Source organism: Ambystoma mexicanum, chromosome 2p, assembly GCF_040938575.1.
Source record: "Ambystoma mexicanum isolate Mex_15411 chromosome 2p, UKY_AmexF1_1, whole genome shotgun sequence".
Classification (NCBI taxonomy): Eukaryota; Metazoa; Chordata; class Amphibia; order Caudata; family Ambystomatidae; genus Ambystoma; species Ambystoma mexicanum.
The window spans coordinates 1,482,454,300-1,482,474,500 of record NC_090923.1 but is presented as its reverse complement, the minus strand read 5'-3'; the positions used below and the strand labels follow the sequence as shown (position 1 = coordinate 1,482,474,500).

Genomic DNA, 20,201 nt, shown 5'->3' with positions numbered 1-20,201 from the left:
CTTAGCTAGGCCCAGGCACACACCCACTTTCAAAACACATAAAAAGAGACTGCTGGGACAGGTAGAGACATTCAATTCCATTTGCTGCGGAGCATGCTGACCGACGACTTCACATCCAGAGATCCTACACTTAGACTTCCAAGCTAAACAGAGACTACAGAACTTTGAACCAAGAAGGCCCACTGCAAGCAAAAGTATTTGTCAGCAGGCCCAAAAATCATTTGCAGACTATTCACAGCCGGGCCCAGCTGTTGATTCTGGCCTGAAACCCTGTGCCAGAAAGATCCAGAAGCAGTGCTGTGCCCAGAGAAAGCAGAGCAGTATCCAGAACCAGAGGCCAGAGATCCAGAGTGACCCAGACCGCTGTTAGCAAAATCAGAGAGCTGACCCAGATCACTGTGAAGTGCCGAGACCAGAACCGGAGTCCAGTCCAAAACCTGACCATATCCGTGGCGAGGCCTATTTCAAAAATATATTGTGAGTACCTAGCATTTAACTTTCCTCTGAAAGCTTAGAATCTCAGCTTTTCAACAAGCTTAGAACCGACTTGCTACTCCTTATACTTTTGCCGTAATCACGATTCACGCACTCGCAAATTTTGCCGCGATTTGGTTAAAAATCCAGCCACGTGTAACCATCAGCAGTCATTTCTTTCCTTGCTAAAAATTCGTCTGCCTCTTAATCACCATCTCTGAATCATTGCTAAAGTGAGCCTGAACTCATCCCAAGTAGCTACTACTCCCCCTGAACCTCCTAAAGGGAATTAAAAGCATTTTTCAGCATATTTCTCACTTCATTGCCACCACATTCAAAGCACTTGGGTCTGTGTTTCAAAACTCCTATCTGTTGTATAAGCTGCTGGGGGGGAATTGAACTGAATTCTAGTTGATTGCATTCCTAAGAACTGGGTGCTCTCCTCTTCATCTCCTTACATTGCATAAAGGGGGGGGGGTGAATTGTCCAAGAAAGTGATTACATTGTCTTTTGCTGAAATCCTATCAAGGTATTTTCTGTACTGCATTTTCATTCCACATTGCATCTATTTGAAACCATAAAAGTATTGTTGCTATCTTATCCATCCTATAACCACTCATCATTGATTATAAAGAAGTGTGCTAGTGCCAGACTATCCATTATTGATTACTGCTCAGATTAAGTGTGATATTCAATTATTAATTTATTATAAAGTGTGATATATATATATATATATATATAGTTTAAATTCTCAAATAAACCTTTTAAACTTGCAAAACAGAACTACTTCTTGGCTCAGTGGGGTCAGGGGGATTCCAAGAGAGGGGTGTTATATAGGGGTAGTCATCCAGAACTCATGAACTTGACACAAAGATATATCAATAAGGGTTTCCTTTTTTTTTTTTTAATTTTCTTTATTGGCAAGAGGTAGCAGCCAGTACCACATACATTACAACAAAGTCGCACATTACATGTACAATAGTGAATGTTGAACCATATGTTCTACAGAAGGTTCGGTAGAGACCCACCGGAGATAGGTTACAGTGAAAGCATGCATCATGTAGAGTTATCCGCTCCCAGGGTGGGGGAAGGAGGGGATGATAAGAGCTCTAAGTCCACCTTCCTGTTCAAGTAGCTACAGAACTCTGTCCATATGTATTTAGGGCGAGCATTGGCAGGGAGCAAGTTAATATAGTCTTCTTCGCAGGATTGCGTCCAGGTGAGGGCCTTCAGCCACATTTCCAGGGAAGGGGGGGGATCTGCGCTTCCAGCATTGCAGAATGCATTTCTTGGCCATGCTCGCCGCCACGTTCAAAAATGTAGCCACCCGTTTCGCCTCAGCCCCCTCCCAGAGCCCAAACAAGAGAGACAGGGGTTCAGGGTCTACGCGGAACCCTACGATTTCAGAGAGGGTCTCAAGCACCGCTTTCCAGAACGGGGCCAATGCTTCACAGGACCAGAACATGTGTCCGTGGTCCGCCTCTTCAGATCTACATCTCTGACAGGGGTGGAGAAGATCCCGGGCAAATTTCCCAATCATATAAGCGGTGTAGTACAGGCGATTGAGCAGCTTGTATTGGATACATCTAATTCTAGAATTAGATGAGACTTTGCGAGTGTGCGTGCACATAGTGGACCAGATGTCGTCTGTGATGTCTAATCCTAAATCCCGGCTCCAGGCATCACGAACAGTGCGGGGGGGTTTCAGCGGCCCGGGCCATCAGCATTTTATACAGGGAGGATACAATACCCCTACCTCCAGCGGAGTTGGCTATATAGCGGACCTCAGGGGACTCGGGGGGGTTCGTCCGGGTACGTAGGCCACATGTCCTAGATTGCTGCCCTTATACGGAAATATTGCAGCAGCTCTAGAGGGGACCCAGAGTGCCCTGGCCTCCACGTATCTGGGGTGATGAATTTCCCGTCAGGGAAGAGGTCGGACAATGAACGGTATCCCAAGTCCGACCAGTGGCGTATGAGCAGCTGATCCTGAGTGGGGGTGAGACCGGGGAAAGACCAGAGGGGAAGCCACTTGTAGTATGGGAGGTGGCGGGAACCAGGAGTCGGTATCTGCCGCCACGCTCTAATGGTGGAGGCCACTGGATCAGCAGGGGCCTGCGTGCGATATGTGTGAAACAGGATCAAGGACATGACATTCACCCCATCAGTCGCAAGGATTTCAAGTTTAACATGCGGGGGGGGGTTTCTTGGTGATGGTACCAGTATGTAGCATGTTGGGCCTGGGCGGCTATCCAATACTGAGCAATGTCAGGTGCATTGAAGCCACCCCTCTCGTAAGGTAGGGTCATATGTTGCCACTTTCTGCGCACAGCACCAGAATGCCAAAGAAAGCGAGCGCACTCAGAGTGCAGATCAGCAAAGTATCGTTTCCCGGGCCAGAGTGGAACATTAGCAAACACGTATAGTAGTTTAGGAACGATAATCATTTTTATTAGCGACATTCTCCCTGAGAGCAAGAGGGGAAGGTTACGCCATTTTTCAAACCTGGCATGAGCGTATTTTGCGGCAGCCCCATAATTATCAGTCAATAGGGAGGATTTTGAGAGGGACACCTGGACCCCTAAGTATTTGATGCCCTCGGGAGCCCACTTGAGAGGAAATTTGCACGCCGGTTTGGAGGTATCGGGAGTAAGGGGAAAGATTTCTGATTTAGAGTAATTTATGGTGAAGCCCGAGAATGTACCAATTTTAATTATTTCGCGCATGATTGGGTCTGAGGGGTCCCTGATATACAAAAGCACATCGTCAGCATAAAGTGATATAATTTCGGGAGTATCCCGCAAGCGAATCCCTTTGCGCACGTGGTTGTATTGTACACTATCAGCCATAGGCTCGATGGCCATCGCGAATAGAAGGGGAGAGAAAGGGCACCCCTGTCGTGTCCCTCTGTAGAGGGAGAAAGGAGCCGAGAGGTGAGAGTTAACCAGGACTCTGGCCACCGGGTCAGTGTATAGTAGTTTAATACAGGACATCATGTAAGGGCCAATCCCCATCTTCTCCAGCACCGCCCACAGGTATTGCCACGATACCATGTCGAATGCTTTTTGGGCGTCTAATGTCACGGCCACTGCGTTGGCTTGAGGGTCAATTCTAGACATGACATTAAATAGCCGCCGAATATTTAAGGCGGTGGACCGAGCAGGAACAAATCCACTCTGGTCCGGGTGAATCAGGAATTTCATGATAGGGAGGAATCTGTTTGCAATGATTTTGGTGTAGATCTTAGTATCGGTATTGATAAGGGATAGAGGTCTATATGAGCCACATTCATCCAGAGGCTTACCCGGTTTAGGAAGCACGGTAATGACAGCCTCACGCAGGGATCGAGGGAGGGTGGTAAGGCGCATTGACTCCTCCCAAACCTCCTGGAGGCGCGGAGCCAGTAGAGCAACATGTTCCTGATAGAACTCGGCAGTCAGGCCGTCCGGACCAGGGGCTTTCCCCTTAGGGAGGGCTGAAATGACAGTGGTGATCTCATCGAGGGTAAAGGGAGCATCTAGTTGTTCTTTGGTGGCCGGGGACACAAGGGACATTGGAATGCGGTCAAGGAGGTCATCCAGTTCCTGCGGGCTGTGCTCTGGTTTCTGGGCATAAAGGGTTGCATAAAAATCTGCGAAGGTCTCAAGAATGGGCCGGTCGGCCCAATGTCGCACTCCGTCGTTGCCAACAATACTGTCAATTCGGGCTCTACCTCCCTCAGTCCGAACAAGTCGGGCAAGGGTGCGTCCTGGTCTCTCCCCCTCACCATACTTACGGGCAGCAATAGGGCAAGCAAGGTATCTTATCTCGCTTTGGGCGAGGGACTCGAAGTTGTCTAGTTCAGCTCTAATCTGCGCCAGTGTGGGTGGGGAGGGGGTGGCCGCATACTCGCGCTCCAGCTCCCCAAGTCTGGACTCCGAACGGCGCAGAGAGTTTCTGATATCTTTCAGGACCCCGGCCTCCCTGGAGATACACATGCCCCTAATAAAAACCTTAAAGGCCTCCCATCTCACCCCGTCAGTTGTATCATGGCGTTTGTTGCAATCAAAAAACAAGGTAATATCTGCAAGGATGTCAGCCTTAAAGACTATATCATGTAGTGCGTCAGCCTTAAACCTCCAGTTAGAGTGCTGAGGGATGGCCGGGTGCAAGGCGATGTCTAAGGTGATCGGGGAATGATCAGAGAATGTGCGAGGGAGAATCTGAGTGGTGAGAGTTTTGCCCATGAGCCCAGCAGAGAGAAGGAAGAGATCAATCCTGGAGTGGCTATCGTGGACAGAGGAGTAGAATGTGAACTCCTTAGACATTGGATGAAGTGCCCTCCAGGCATCCACGAGACCACCAGAGAGCATGTGTGCATGGAGGCGGCGAGCAGCCCTGGACAATGTTCTGGGTGCCGCACCGGATCTGTCAAGGTCGGCATCAAGGATGAGATTCATGTCCCCACCCCAAATGATGGGTACCCCAACATAGGCAAGGAGAATGACAAGGATGTGGTCGAAAAAATCGGGTGTATCAATGCATGGGGCGTATGTGTTGACCAGAAGGCATTCCACATTGGCAAGGAAACAGTGTAGGATCACATATCTACCCTGGGCATCTATGTGGCTGGTGCGGAGGGAGAACTCCAAGGACTTGTGAATCAAGGTGAGGACACCTCTGGATTGTGAGGAGAACAATGTGTAAAATCTGTTGGGGCCCCATGACGGGGCGAGAGAAGACGATAGTGGAGCGAGGGCGTGGGTTTCTTGTAATAAAAGTATTTTGACCCCGTGCCTCTGGACATAAGCCATGACCTTACGTGCCTTTGTGGAGTTGCTGAGCCTTCTAATATTCCAGGACATTAGCCTAATAGCCATTCAGTAACTATTTAGGGGGGATCCGAGTAATGTGTGTCATACCTTGTCAAGTGAGCGTAGGTCACTTGTGCAGCAACCAAATGTGTGGTACCAAAGGCTGCCGCTAGCTTGCCATTTTTGTTTTTATAACATCCCACAACAACACCTCCCCCCTCCCTCACTGCCAACCCCAGCAAGGCAGTGCCCAAGGATCCACCCAGAGTCACATGGCCATTGCGCCCAGCCCAACGGGGCTGGACCAGTCCCCAAACCAAACAGGGGAACAGCCACTGAACTAAAGAAGCCAAACAAGGCATTGCAACTGCAGCGGGGGTAGCTGCTGCCATGAGCCCGGTTAAGACAATTGAACGGTGGAGTGTGCCAAACAGCGTACAGCGGTGCCTAAATTGAGTTCTTAGAGGAGACTACACAGTAGGATACAGTGAGCAGAGGGTGCGGGAAGAGGATCCAATTACAGGTACTATATTCAGTAAACCATACAGCAATGTCCCCTGATGCATTTCAAGAAGTTTCACCATGAGTTACGACTGTAGGAGATTATACAAGAAAAAGGCTAAATGAGATTCCAAGGAAATTGCAAATAACAGGTGCGGTAGTAGTACCGCAATGCCACAAATAACAGGTGCATGACAGGCCAACTCAGCCCTCCTCAACCGGATCCCCCCCGGGGCCCGGAACAGGAATATGTGCCTCAATAAATTTCACCGCCTCTTCAGGGACAGTGAAAAAGTACAGTATGTTACGGTGGGTGAGCTTCAGCCTAGCAGGGAATAACATGGCATATTCCACCCCCTCTCTCTTAGCATTTTTTTCACACCATTGAATTGCCTGCGCTCCAATTGAACATTCACAGAGAAGTCAGGGAAGATGCGGATAACCTGGGACTCAAGTCTCAGTTCTCCTCTTTCACGAGCCAGCCGTAGGATGTGGTCTCGATCTCTAAAGCTGAGAACCTTGGCTATAATCGGTCTAGGGAAGTCGCCCGGCTTGGGCCGAGGGGCCAATGAGCGATGGGCGCGCTCAATGGTAAAGAACTGGGAGAGTTGTGGATCTCCCAGAAGATCTCTCAGAAGGGTCTCGACTGCAGGCTCCATTCTGCCCTTAAGGGCTGTCTCGGGAACCCCTACGATGCAAATGTTATTCCTGCGGGATCTGGACTCCAAATCATCGCACTTCGCCTTGATCTGCTTCATATCTTGCACCAAGTCAGAGACCGTATCCTGGAGCACATGCACCTCATCCTCGGTGGCCCCAATCCTGGTCTCGGCCTCAACCAGCCTAGTGCCATGCTGGTCCAGTTTGGTGCGCAGGGAGGCTACGTTGGCATTTATATCATCTAATTTTTCGTGAAATGACGCAAAGTTCTTGGCCATAGACTCCATGATTGATGTGAGGTCGGGCTGAGGAGGACATGCGGATGCCTCCGATTCGTTCTGCAGAAGGGCGGCCCCGGCCTGGTCCTGCTTGGCTAGGGCCTTGGCAAACTTGTCCATCGCTCCCGCCTTGTTTGCCCCATGTGCTTTGCCGGACATCTTAGAGGGCGCCTTGATAAGAACAGCGAGCGCTTCGTTGAAAGGCAGCAATGGGGGCCAGGGGGTTTAGAAAGGATCAGGGCCCGTAGTCAGAGCTGGGTCGGTATCCGCCTGGGAGGAAGAGGCAAAGGTCCACCCCAAACCGATGTGCTCAGGGGGTATGAGCCCCCTTCCAGTGGTCGAGCCAAGAGTCAGGGTGGGAGTATGGTCCGGGGGGGACAGCACTCAGTGGCTCCCGACCCTGAGCAGGGAAGTCAGGCAGAGGGGGGCGAGTATCGAGGAGCAGCGTGGTGCGTGGGTAGTAGGCATGTAGATTGAGGAGATCAAGGTAGTGCAGGGCGGCACCAGCAAAAGGAGAGCAGTCGCAGGGGAGCCTGGCTAGCCTGGGGGGCGATTACAATTCCATGAAAAGAACAGGCGAAGGCCAGGGATAAGGCAAAGCAGATGGGCGCAGTGCACTGTAGCCAGTTAATACCCCCTCCTCACCTCGGGGCCCAACAGACTGCAGATTGGGTGCACATCCAGTCCAAAGCAGGCTGTCGATCTGCAACAGTAATATCCAGGACCCCAGCCGGAGCCAGCCGGAGCCAGCGACGGGGAGGCCACGGCACAGCCACCCCTCCAAGCCGCCGCAGGAGAGCCAGGTAGCGGGCGGCGGAGCCGGTGCGCTCTGATGGTATCCGTGCGGGGGGCGCCCCAGCGGCCCCCGCAGTGTCCCGTAGTTCTCTGTGCCCGCACAGGGCCTGCAGCGTCGCACCCACCCAAGGGCAGGGGGTGGGCGGCGATAGATCCGCGACAGGCCGGCGCGGGGCACGGCCCACTCCACTGGGGGAGCGGGACGCAGATGAAAGCGCCACCGACCTGGGGAGGCAGCAGGATGGAGTCCACAGGAGGAGAGGGGGGGCGATGCCACAGCCCCAGGCCGGCGCGCCCAGGCCACAGGCGAGCAGCCCCCGCGGCTGATGGGGGGGATGAGCCTCGGATGAAGCAGCGCGGCCCGCAGGCCTCCAATGGCAGCAGGGTGGTGGGCAGTAGAAAGCCTGCGGTCTCACTGGGGGAGCGGGAAGCAAATGGAAGCGACGCCGACTCGGGGAGGGCCCCGTGCAGCCGCAACGGGGGACCAGGAAGAACGGTCGGTGAGGCAGCAGGATGGAGTCCACAGGAGGAGAAAACGCGGGGGGCGCTCCGGCAGCCCCCACCACGTCCAGCGCGTCCTCACCCCAGGCAGGAGCAGACGGCGAGAGGAGCCGCTCCGGGAGACCTAAGGATCCAAGATCCGACGCTCCTCGAGGGGGGAGCGGGCCGCGGCTGAGAGCTGGAAGCGCCACACAGGAGTCGCCGGCGGTATAGTCCGGGGAGGGAGGCAGAGAAGGGGGGCGATGGCAAAGCCCCAGGCCGGCGCGCCCAAGCCACAGGCGAGGAGCCCCCGCTGCCGATAGGGGGGATGGGCCCCAGATGAAGCAGAGCGGCCCGCAGGCCTCCAACGGTCGCCGGGTGACCTCCGAGGTCCATATTCGCCCGAAAACCGGGCAGGGTGCAGCAGAGGCGGTGGACAGTAGAATGCCTGTGGTCTCGTCTCCCGCAAGTACGAAGCACCGCTGATCGAAGCGGATATGTAGCACCCGGGCCACGGAGCTCGTAAGCTAAGCGGCCATCTTGCTGGCTGCTCAACAGCGCCCCCCCAATAAGGGTTTCCATTCAGTATCCCAGACTAGGCATTGACTTAGCTGTAGTGTTGAATTGAATCCTCTTACAAATTGGGGGCTCGAGCCGGACGTCTGGGTTAGATCTATCACTTGTGCAGCTTAATACAGTGTGCTAACTGACAGGATACATACATCCGGTCGGATCAGCACGCTGTTTTACGCTGTAAAGCACTCTTCAAAGGGACACTCTAAGGAAAAGGTCTGTTTTGCAAAAATAAAATACTAATTTCTGTAAATCAGGACAGAGACCAATCTCTAGAATGACGACCTTAGTAGACATGAAAATAGCCAGAGAGCACTTCTTACATAAGTTATTTGTGAGAGGCGAGTGGACTCACCAGGACCAAACGGTCTGGTTGCAGGCCATCACGCAACAGGTCACTGAAACAGGGTCAGATATATGGAGAGATCAGGGTCCCTTACAGGTGGCCCTGAGTGAACTATACATGGCTCCTAAAGCTAAGGATGAACAAGACAAGATGGTTAGGATAGCGGCATATTTGTATCTATATATGCAAGCCATGCAAGACAGATGTGCTGAAGGCCACGATCTGGCAAATAGGCAACAGATGGCGTTAGAAAAGGTCCAATCTGACCTGGTCTCTTCTGAGCAGAGGCTGCAGAGGAGCCAGGAGGCAGAAAATGATAGTAGGCAGTATATCATTAAAATAAAAGAGGACATGGATATACTGCAACAGGAAAAGGCTGACCAGGATACCAGAATTCTGGCCTTGCAGAAGGAACGCCAAGACAGTTTGGACTCCCTACTGCAGAGCCAGAAAAAGCTGGAGCAACAGATCAATTTCAACAGGGCATGCACAGAGCAGGTAGCCACCCTGCAAATCCAACTAGACAGAGAGAAAGAGGAGAGCAATAAACTGATCCTGAAAGACCTGGATACCCAGGCAGAGTTCGATCAGGAGCGCCAGAAAGCTGGTGCCTTCCAAAGGCAAAGGGACGACCTGGCGTCACAAATTCAAGCTCTTGGTCAGGAAAGGGACACCTTAGGCCAGGAAGTCCGCCACTTAGAAAGAAAAATGGAAGAAAATCACCTGGCCCACCAGGGACTGGGTGACCTCCAAAAAGAACACCAGGACTTGCTAGAGCACACCAGGACGGTGGAGGAGGCTCTGGCAAGACAGGAGCAGGCCAGTAGGGATGGGACTCAGGAGGTAACCCTCCTGCAGCAAAGACTGGCCCAGTGCTCCAGGACCAATCAGGAAACGCAGAGAGAGAATGAGGCTCTCTGCCAGCACAATGATAGGCTCCAACAACAGGTAGCGATGCAGGAGAGACTGGTAGAGTCTAGTAAGGCCTTAACTGAGGAACTGAAGGCGCAGGCTCTTGCATTGCAACAGGGAGCAGGGACGGATAGAGACCAGGTTTGCTGGGAAAGGGAAACTCCTGAGCATAACCTCAGGAGCCCTAGTACCAGAGGCCTTTATCTCTCTCAGTCCCTGGACTCTGCCACCCCCATGTCCCCTGGCGCACATGAGCACCGGGCCACAGGGATGGCAGATTACTATCCAGCCAGAAGCAGGGGGCTCATAGGCCAGTACCTCCCAGGAATGGATGGGCGGGCATCCGGGTATGGGCACCCAAGCACAGTGCAATTTAGTGGGGAACCCCAGGAGAATAGGCCCATTAAGGGCATCCTGAAAACTTCTGCCCAGTTAGGTCAGTGGGGGGGGTACCCATCAAATCCTGGCAGCAAGGAGGAATCTGAAGACTCCTCTGAACGGCGCAGGACACAGGAGACCAGGTCCCCACATTCTGCCAGCCATTCCCAGGCTCGCAGAATCCGGGAAAACCTGGAAGATCAGACGGGAACCTCTGGGAGCAGTGCCTCTGAGCCAGAGGATGAATGGACCAGGGTTACCCGAACCAAAAAGGCCAATAAGGCAAAAAGGGCCTTGCTTAAGGACCCATTGAAGCAAATAAAGGCAATAAGGAGTGTCATCACGCCTTATCACAAGAACGCCAAGTATTCTGTTTGGGAACACTTGGAGCTTTACGAGCAAATGATGGAGACTTTCCATTTGAAGGACAGCCAAAGCTGTATTCAATATGTAAAGTGGACCTTCTCACCAGAATACTCCAGTTTCTTTGCGGGGCTGGAGGACCAAAATCATTTAAGATGGTCCATCTATAAGGCGGCCATCTTGAAACATTTTTCTGTTCACAGAAATCCTCAAGAGGCTCGCAAGGCAGCCTACAATTTGCAATGTGGGGAGGATCAGGCCCCACAAGAGTTTGTGCAAGAATTAAAACGTGCTTTTGCGCAGACCACCAGAAGGGTGCGCACGGATAGCAGAGAATTTATCAATACGTTTTTCCATGCCTTACCCAAATACATAATGACCCAACTCGTGAGATTTTCATGAGAAAAGATCTTTAGACTGGGTCATTGAACAGGCTACCAGGATCTATGAGGTGCAGAAGCCCATAGAAAATAAAAATAATGCTCCGAAAAACCCCAAAACCAACAGCACCCCTGCTGCTGCCAAGGTGGCAGAGGTAAAGGTTGCACCCGTTTTAGATTTGGAGATGGGGGGGCCTAAAAACCTGCCTGCACCAAATAATTCACAGCCCAGAAGGCCCTCGGGCCAGTCACAGACAGGGAGTCGAGGAGGTAGTCCCACAAATGGGGTCCCCCGCTCCCCTGACTATGTAAGTCCCCGCTACAAGGGAAACCGACCAATCCTGGGTTATGTGTGGACTCCTCCAGCCCAAGGGGGGGGGTCCAGCCAAGCACCTGACCCGGGGAACTTCCCTCCTAACTTCCCCCAGGAGGGCAGAAATTCTCCAAATCCTGGGCAGAACTTTTTCCCCAGGTATCCACTCAATTTCCAGCCCCAAAATCATCCATCCTTCTTTCCCCAATTCCCTGAGCCCAGACAACCTAATCCGGGAGAGGGGAGGCCAAGGGTGGAGGGGTACCAAAATCTTCCCAACCAGGGGTATTACCAGAGAAGGGATAGCTACCCTTCCCGGGATCAGCCAGGGGAGAAAATAGAGCCCCGTATCAGCCTGAGCGGGTTTCCCAGTTAGAGCGCCAGGTCCAAAATATGGCACGGGATCTGGGTCACATACTGAGGGCTCAACAGAACCCTCAGATGAGCATGCCACCGCAGAATGCCCCAAACTCTGGACCTGGTGCTCCAGAACAATGACGGGGGCAGCACCCCGATAACACACCGGTTCCCAGGGAGGAGGCACAAGGGGAAGGGGGGTGTAAAGCCTTGGAGGAAGCTTCCTTCCCAACTTGTAAACAGCCCCTGGAAAACCAGGAACCGGAAACAAAATCTCCTGCCCCTGAAAGCCTGCCTCCCAAGGAGCAGAGGGGGGGTAGGAGAAACAAAGGACCCAAACAGACCCACTTTGTGGAGGAGGTACAGGTCTTCCGATTTGAGGGAGAGGGATCCTCAGAAGATCCTGGGAAAAGGATCTTCTCCTTCAGAGATGGGGGAACTCCTCCCAAAGAAAAATGGGTCCCAAGGGATTCCAATCCAGCCTGGGGAGATATGGAGACTGAGCTACCGCCGCCCATCATCTCATCCCAGAACCCACAATACCAAAATCCCCTGGTTCAAACCCATCCTGGTGACTGCCTCCAAAAAGGGGGGGCGGCCCAGAACCGGAACCAGGGGAACCCACAATAGCTCTGATCTCCAGTTGCCAACTTTTTCTTTCAGATTCCCAAGTCTCTCCACAGAATTCTGCCCAGATCTCTTCGCTAGCAATGTCCAAAACCAGAAAGTTAGCCCACCAGTTGTCTAAAAATGTGCATTATCTGTGCCCCCTTGAGGAGAAGGAGGGAAGATACTATGCCCCGGTACAAGTACAGGGGCAGGGTACAATTTTGGCACTGGTGGACACTGGATCCCAAGCTACCCTTCTGTCCAAAAGGGCCTTTGATGAACTAAATGCCGGAAGGGGGGAGAATTACCGTATTCCTCTCACCTCTCTTCCTGGACAACTGCAGAACTTTGACGGGAAGGAAATTCCCGTTGAGGGAACTGCAGACTTGGACATTAAAATTGGGCGACACAAGGTGAAACACCGGTCATAGTAGTGACTCCAGAGGGCACCCCTTGTTTACTAGGGAATGACCTCCTGAGAAGGTTGTCACCCCTAATAGATTGTGTAAACAAGGTCCTCTGGACCCAGACTAGCCGACCAATACGGCACCTGCCACATGGTTGAACAAAAATCTGACCAAGTAGAATTTCACTTCCAGAACAACCAAACTCCAGACGTGACAGTAATAGCAGTAGGACAACAGAGTGGTGATGGGGGGTCCTCTCTATTTATGAAAATCAACCTTCCTTCCAGTTTAAGGTGGTATTCCACACTGGAAGGAAACACCCTGAAATTCTTTACTAATCCACAATCAGAAACTCCCACTCCTATAGTCCAGAAAGATGTGAAATCAGCTCAGAGCCTGGCTGATATTCAGCAAATTGGAGAGCAGTTGTTCATCCCTGTTCAGTTAAATGATGGGAAGGACTCTGTTCTCGCTCGAGTGTGTGTGAACAACGGTAAGAGCTTCATCAGCGAAGCCATGTTCCGCCAACTCCCAAAAGATCCAGCCATTCCCACACTCAAACTGATAGACAAATGGGAAATGGACCTGGAAGCACCTAATTCCAAACATCTCCTGCCAAGCAGGTGTATGCTCAAAATCTCCATTGGCAACAAGAGCATAGTCCATAATTGTTGGGTCGTGCGAGACGTCACTGCCGCCTTTTACTTAGGCAGTGACATTCTCAATCGCTTTGCCATTAGTTTGGACCTAATAAACTTCAAAGCTTGGTCCCGATTAGCGGATAATCCCATGGGCTTTGATGATCCAGAAAAAGCATTTAGGTCAGCTCAATTGCTACCTTATGCAGTTGAAATTCAGATTAAAGAGGAAGTCACCATCCCAGAAAGGACCCGACAATTCTCCCTGGAAGTGAAAGTTAAAAGCGGACAACATTTGAAAAACCCTGATGCTTACATACATCTAAACGCTTCTCTCCAACAGCAAGGGTTGGGGGTAAACCCAACCCCATTAGTCAATATAGAACATGACACCATCCCAATAGAGGTGGATAACAGCGACTTAAAGAGTATTACTCTAGCCGCAGGCACCATTATTGGAATGGCGGTTGATGACCGACATTTCTCCATTGATTTAAGAAATGAACTGTTAGGACCAACCCCCAAGGACTGTTTTGACAGTGACAGTGAGGACAATACAACACCAGACAGGATTTTTACCCGGCATGGGGGGAACTTCCTGGTGTACACTTCCTGCCCTTATGGTAAAGAAGATGTGACTTGTGACTTCAGGAGGGATGAGGTGATTTTCCAGGTCCATGAGGGCTGCCTTTCCCACCTGAAGCCTCCAGTCCAAATCAGCACTCTGACCAGGGACTTCTCCACCCAGCTGGAGGAGGCCCCTGAAATAGCCAAACCAGAAGTCTTTCCAGGCTTCAGGCAGATGGTGGAAGAGAGAGTCAACCTAGCTGATGCCTGTGTGACTCTGGAACAGAAGCAAAAGTTGAAACAAGTTTTCTTGGATTTCCAAGATCTCTTTGCGGTAGACTCATATGACTGTGGTCGCACCGACATCCACACAACAACAATTCCCACGGACCCTGGAATGACTCCAGTGTTTGTGAAGCAATATCGTTTGCCTCTCGCATCCATGGAGTCCCTTACTGAAATAATTAAGAACCTGGAGTCCCGGGGAATAATCCGTCCAGTTCACAGCACCTTCAATAACCCGGTGCTGGGAATATTGAAGCCAAACGGCCAGTGGAGACTCTGCGCCGACCTCAGGGAGCTCAACAAACGGGTCCATACTTCCCGATGGCCTCTTCCCTACATTGACCAAGGGCTGGCCCAGATTCAGGGGTCACAGGTATTCACAGCAATAGACCTGACCAATGGATACTGGACCGTGCCTGTCAGTAGGGAGGACCAATACAAGCTGGCTTTTACCTTTGGGGGCCAGCAGTACACATGGACCCGGACTCCCTTCGGATACCTCAACTCCGGCAATGAATTCAACATTTTCCTACACCAGGCCATGCCCGACCTGGGTGCAAGGGGTAACCTGGCTTATGTAGATGATGTCCTCATCAAAAGTTCATCTGTGGATGAACACATCGCAGAGATCCGTTATGTTCTGACCCAGTTGAGGGCCGCCGGAGCAAAACTTTCCTTTCAGAAAGCACAGTGGTGTAGAACCCGTGTTAATTTCTTGGGGCATGAGATTACTCCTCAGGGTCTCTGTCCCCAGGAAAAGAAAGTGGAAGCACTTCAGAAACTGAAAGACCCCACAATTCTGCGGGAACTAAGGAGCCTCCTTGGACTGACTAATTACAGCAGAAAGTTCATTGAGGGCTACGCAGAGATCTCCAGACCCCTGATTCATCTCCTGAAGGGGGGGGTCAAGTGGGAATGGGGTCCAGAACAAGCCGAGGCTGTAAGACAACTCAAAAGAAGCCTCTCACAAGCGCCTTGCCTAGCTTACCCTGTCAGAAACAAGGAGTTCTTCCTGGAGACAGGGTTCTCTAATACGTGCTTGACGGCAGTATTATACCAAAAGCATGACAAGGTCAATAAAGTAATCTCCTATGCGAGCAAAACTTTATCCTCTGTGGAGGAAAAATTCAAAGATTGTGAGAAGGCACTCCTGGCAACGGTGTGGGCATTGAAGAATTACCGCCCGTTCATCCATGGGGAACACATCATAGTGGAGACGCTACACCAGCCTCTGCAATATCTCCAAAGTGACAGAATCCGGGCCGGAAATGTGAGTAATTCCCGAATTACTTCCTGGATTCTGTCAATGCAAGGCTTTCCTGTGGAGGTCAGATATGGCCAAAACAAGAAGAGTCCCCTCGCGCAAGGTCTGGCTGACTTGCATGATTGTGCCAGAGAAAACTGTCTCGAGGACGAAAGTCTAAAAATCAAGGACAACATGGAGGCATACCTTAATTCCCCACACAAAGTCTTTGAAGAGGACAAGTGTGAGGGAATGCCCACCGTCTATGTGGATGGATGCTCTTACCATGTTGACAACAACGGGGAGAAAGAACTGGTGGCCGGCGTAGGGAATGCATGGGTGAATGAGTCCCCAGAACCCTCCGCTGGATACAAAATTGGTCCCCGAAGTAGTCAGGTGGCAGAATTTGATGGCTGTGCATCAGGCCATCCTCACTGCTGTCCAGCATCAACTCCACGAACTGGTCATAATCACAGATTCGGATTATGTACGGAACGGGTTCGTGGAGCACCTGGTCAACTGGAAAACCAGAGGCATGTTATGTGCTAATAACAAACCCCTGAAACATGGGAAGTTAATCCAAAACATTGATGATCTGGTCACATCGAATGGGATGACCATCTACTGGAAAAAGATCAAGGGTCATTCCAAAGTAGAGGGACCAGACAAAACTGGAAATGACTTAGCGGATCAGCTGGCCAAAACCGGGGCCATCCAAGGGGATCTAATAGAAATAGAGTCCCTGTTGGGGGAAATCCAGGTCACCGCTATCACTAGGTCCCAGACAAGTGCTCACAATGATCTTTCAACTGCCCAATGGAGCAAGGAGACCCCTGATGCTGATTTGATTACAGCTCAGAAGGGGGATCCAATAATTGGTAAATTTTACCAACACATTGAGGACCCTGAGAACTTTCCCCTGACGGATACCGATTACAACGGGAAAGAGGACCTTAGAGTGTTGATGAAATGTCCAAAAATGTTCCGGATCCAAGACGGTTTGTTGGTAAGGAAATCCCAAGCTGGCCATGATCAGTGGGTGGTTCCTACCTCCTTCCGAAGCCTGATGTTAAGTCACACCCATGATGCGGCTACCGCCGGTCATAGGGGGTTTCATACAACACTTGAGATCTTAAGAGAGGTTGCCTACTGGCCACACATGGGCCAGGACCTCAACCAATATTTGAAGGGTTGTCTTGTGTGTGCACAATTTCAGCCAACATCTCTCACACACCGGGCGCCTCTCCAAAAGAGGGGAATGACACTCCCATGGTCAGATTTACAAATCGACTTTGTAGGCCCCGTGATTCGCTCCGCTAGGGGGAATAAGTACATGTTGACTGTGACATGCTTGTTTACCAAGTAGGTGGAATGTCTCCCAGCCCCAAACTGCAAGGCAGAAACGGCAGCTGCCTTGATGATTAACCACATCTTTTCCCGTTTTGGTCTTCCTCAAAGGATTGAGTCAGACAGAGGTAGCCACTTCACCAGTGAAGTGATGACAAAGATGTGGGAGATACTGGGGGTCAAGAGAAAGCTACACATTGCTTACAGGCCAGCTTCTTCTGGAGCAGTGGAACGCTACAACCGGACAATTGTGAGCATATTAAAGAAGTTTGTGGCAGATTCTGGGCCAAGTTGGGATATCCGATTACCTCTGGTCCTAATGGCCATCAGATCTACCCTTTCATCTGCAACCAAAATGTCACCATTTGAGTTGATGACTGGACGCAAGATGGTGCTTCCCCAGCATTTGCTCTACAGAACCCAAGAGCAAACGTTGATAAATGCCTCCACAACTCTTGAGTATGTGGAGAATTTAAGGAAACACCTTCAGCATGCTTTTGCCTGTGCTCAGCGGAATCTAGAAAGATCAGCCGAGAGCATGAAGACCCACTATGACCTGAAAACTTCCCGGAAGGAATATCAGGTGGGGGACCGGGTCTATTTATACAACTTCCAAAGAAACCAGGCAAGACAGCGCAAATTTTTGCCTACATGGAAGAGACCCTTTGAGATTATAGACAAGATCTCCCCTGTGGCCTACAAGATCTGCATCCCCAAAGGCGATTTGGCAGAGGGGGAAGACAAGTGGGTCCACATAAACCAGTTGAAGTGTTGCCATCCCAGGCACACTCTGCAACAACTGGAGGAGTCCTCTGTAATCCCAGAGGGTACCGGTCCAGAGTAATTCAATTCCAACCCTAAAATATCCTACATATAGCCCACCAAATTCTGTGTTTCTCAAGTTTATGTGTTCCTGTTGCTTCATTTAAAAAAATGTGCATGTTCATATCTGTTGAGTTCTAAAATATATATGCCACCCCACTATATCAATGGTGGGGGAGAAATGTCCATGAATCGGTATTGCCGCTCTTCTTTTGTCGTCCTAGGGGAAAGAAAACCTGGAGACTGGCCAAGGAGGACGATCCGGAGACCGGGAGCAGAGACCCGAGGGGCCCGGGGTACCGCCCAATATTCCCATGAGGACCGGCGAGGAGAACCGATCGATCAGTAGCGGATGGAGAAAAAGATGCTGAACTGTGCCATTTGTAGAATTGGAAGAAGATTATGCGGACATACCAGTACGTGGGTCAAAACACTCTTTGCACCCGACTCCCCATCGACTCAGATTTAAGGTGCAGTCGGGTGGGGGGGCCTTGTTGGGTGTCCTGACCCACGTTTGAGCTATCATGCTGCAACATTTGGTGCTGTGGGCTTAGAAAATCCAAGATGGCCAAAAAGCCCACATGTGCGCCAGAATCCAGGAGAACCACGCAGTTTGTGCGCACACCAAAATGGTTACCTAACTTGCCACCCACCAGTGTAAAGAAAGATCTTTGTTAACAAACTCCACTGTTACTGATGTCAAAAAGTTGCTGAAATCGTGGCTCATCGGACCACTTTAAAGATTCAACCCTTTTGTGGGGTTCGACATAACCATTTTACTGTAAGGAGCCCCATCAAAACAATGTTAAGCAAGGATTATTTACTGCCATGTAAGAACCATTCCTGTTTGGAATGCATTAATCCAAGAAAGATCCCAAAAATGGATGCAGTATCAACAAAATCCTCAAGGCGGCGCTAGCGGTCTAAACTCTGACAGGAGAACTGAGTGCAGTTGCTGACAAAGGAATTTGACTCAGCTGACTTCAAAGGCTGCATTTTAATCAAAAATTAGCCACCTGCTGTTCCCAGAGGCCAGAAGCCTGGGAAACCCTCTCACCTCAAGAGATTCACACCACAGCCCAGGATATCACATGGTCATAATAACCAAATGCAAAGTGACCCCCTGGTCTGCTGACCTCAGCCTCCTGGAGACCACACAATAGGCTCTTGCACTTGAATAGAATATGTTGATTTTGGCTGTTTCCTGTCAACAAAGGCCTGCCTGCCAGCAGAGGCATGGTCACTGACCCACCCAAGTCTTGGAGGCGGACTCCAACACTCTGAGAACTGAATTGAAAGCAAAATATATATTTTACAGAAACACTGATAACTCTTTGTAATCAAATGATAGGAATGTATAACTTTGAGAGCCTTAATTTAAAAAATGTACCTTCGATTCAAGCCCAAACTCCAATTTGTGTGATGTTCTGGGGCAAAACACCGCTATTTATTGACACCACATACTCTGTGTTTAAGCTAGAGATATGGGAATTTACTGGAGTAGGTATGGACAGCCTGTGTATACGTGTATAACTTTTAATGAAGAACCAAGGTTGCATAACCCACTAAAATCGAAAATAAGTTGCCATTTTTGAATGCAAGCCCTCAGGAAGATCAGAGTTTGAACATAGTATACCTCATGTGATATGTGATGGGTGCATGTAATTTTAAACAACTGTGTATCTGTGCAATATGTATTTGAATCAAATATAGATTTGTGGGCAAACTGACCAGGGGAGGATCCTCTGACCCATAAAACCTACAGCATCACTCTGACTCACATTTCCTTCCCCCAATCATGGGAGAGGGGAGAATTGGGCCAATGACAAGTAGAAAGGGGCAGGCTTAGCTAGGCCCAGGCACACACCCACTTTCAAAACACATAAAAAGAGACTGCTGGGACAGGTAGAGACATTCAATTCCATTTGCTGCGGAGCATGCTGACCGACGACTTCACATCCAGAGATCCTACACTTAGACTTCCAAGCTAAACAGAGACTACCGAACTTTGAACCAAGAAGGCCCACTGCAAGCAAAAGTATTTGTCAGCAGGCCCAAAAATCATTTGCAGACTATTCACAGCCGGGCCCAGCTGTTGATTCTGGCCTGAAACCCTGTGCCAGAAAGATCCAGAAGCAGTGCTGTACCCAGAGAAAGCAGAGCAGTATCCTTAACCAGAGGCCAGATATCCAGAGTGACCCAGACCGCTGTTAGCAGAACCAGAGAGCTGACCCAGATCACTGTGAAGTGCCGAGACCAGAACCGGAGTCCAGTCCAAAACCTGACCAGATCCGTGGCGAGGCCTATTTCAAAAATATATTGTGAGTACCTAGCATTTAACTTTCCTCTGAAAGCTTAGAATCTCAGCTTTTCAACAAGCTTAGAACCGACTTGCTACTCCTTATACTTTTGCCGTAATCACGATTCACGCACTCGCGAATTTTGCTGCGATTTGCGATTTGGTTAAAAATCCAGCCACGTGTAACCATCAGCAGTCATTTCTTTCCTTGCTAAAAATTCGTCTGCCTCTTAATCACCATCTCGGAATCATTGCTAAAGTGAGCCTGAACTCATCCCAAGTAGCTACTCACCCTGAACCTCCTAAAGGGAATTAAAAGCATTTTTCAGCATATTTCTCACTTCATTGCCACCACATTCAAAGCACTTGGGTCTGTGTTTC

The 20,201-nt window shown here is 50.4% G+C and overlaps 1 protein-coding gene across 2 annotated transcripts in view; it reads left to right on the top strand.

Moving 5' to 3' along the window:
• ALG1 (ALG1 chitobiosyldiphosphodolichol beta-mannosyltransferase) overlaps positions 1–20,201 on the top strand; it is a 2,244,281-nt gene that overhangs the window by 1,188,560 nt on the left and 1,035,520 nt on the right. The gene's annotated exons all lie outside the window — the stretch shown is intronic.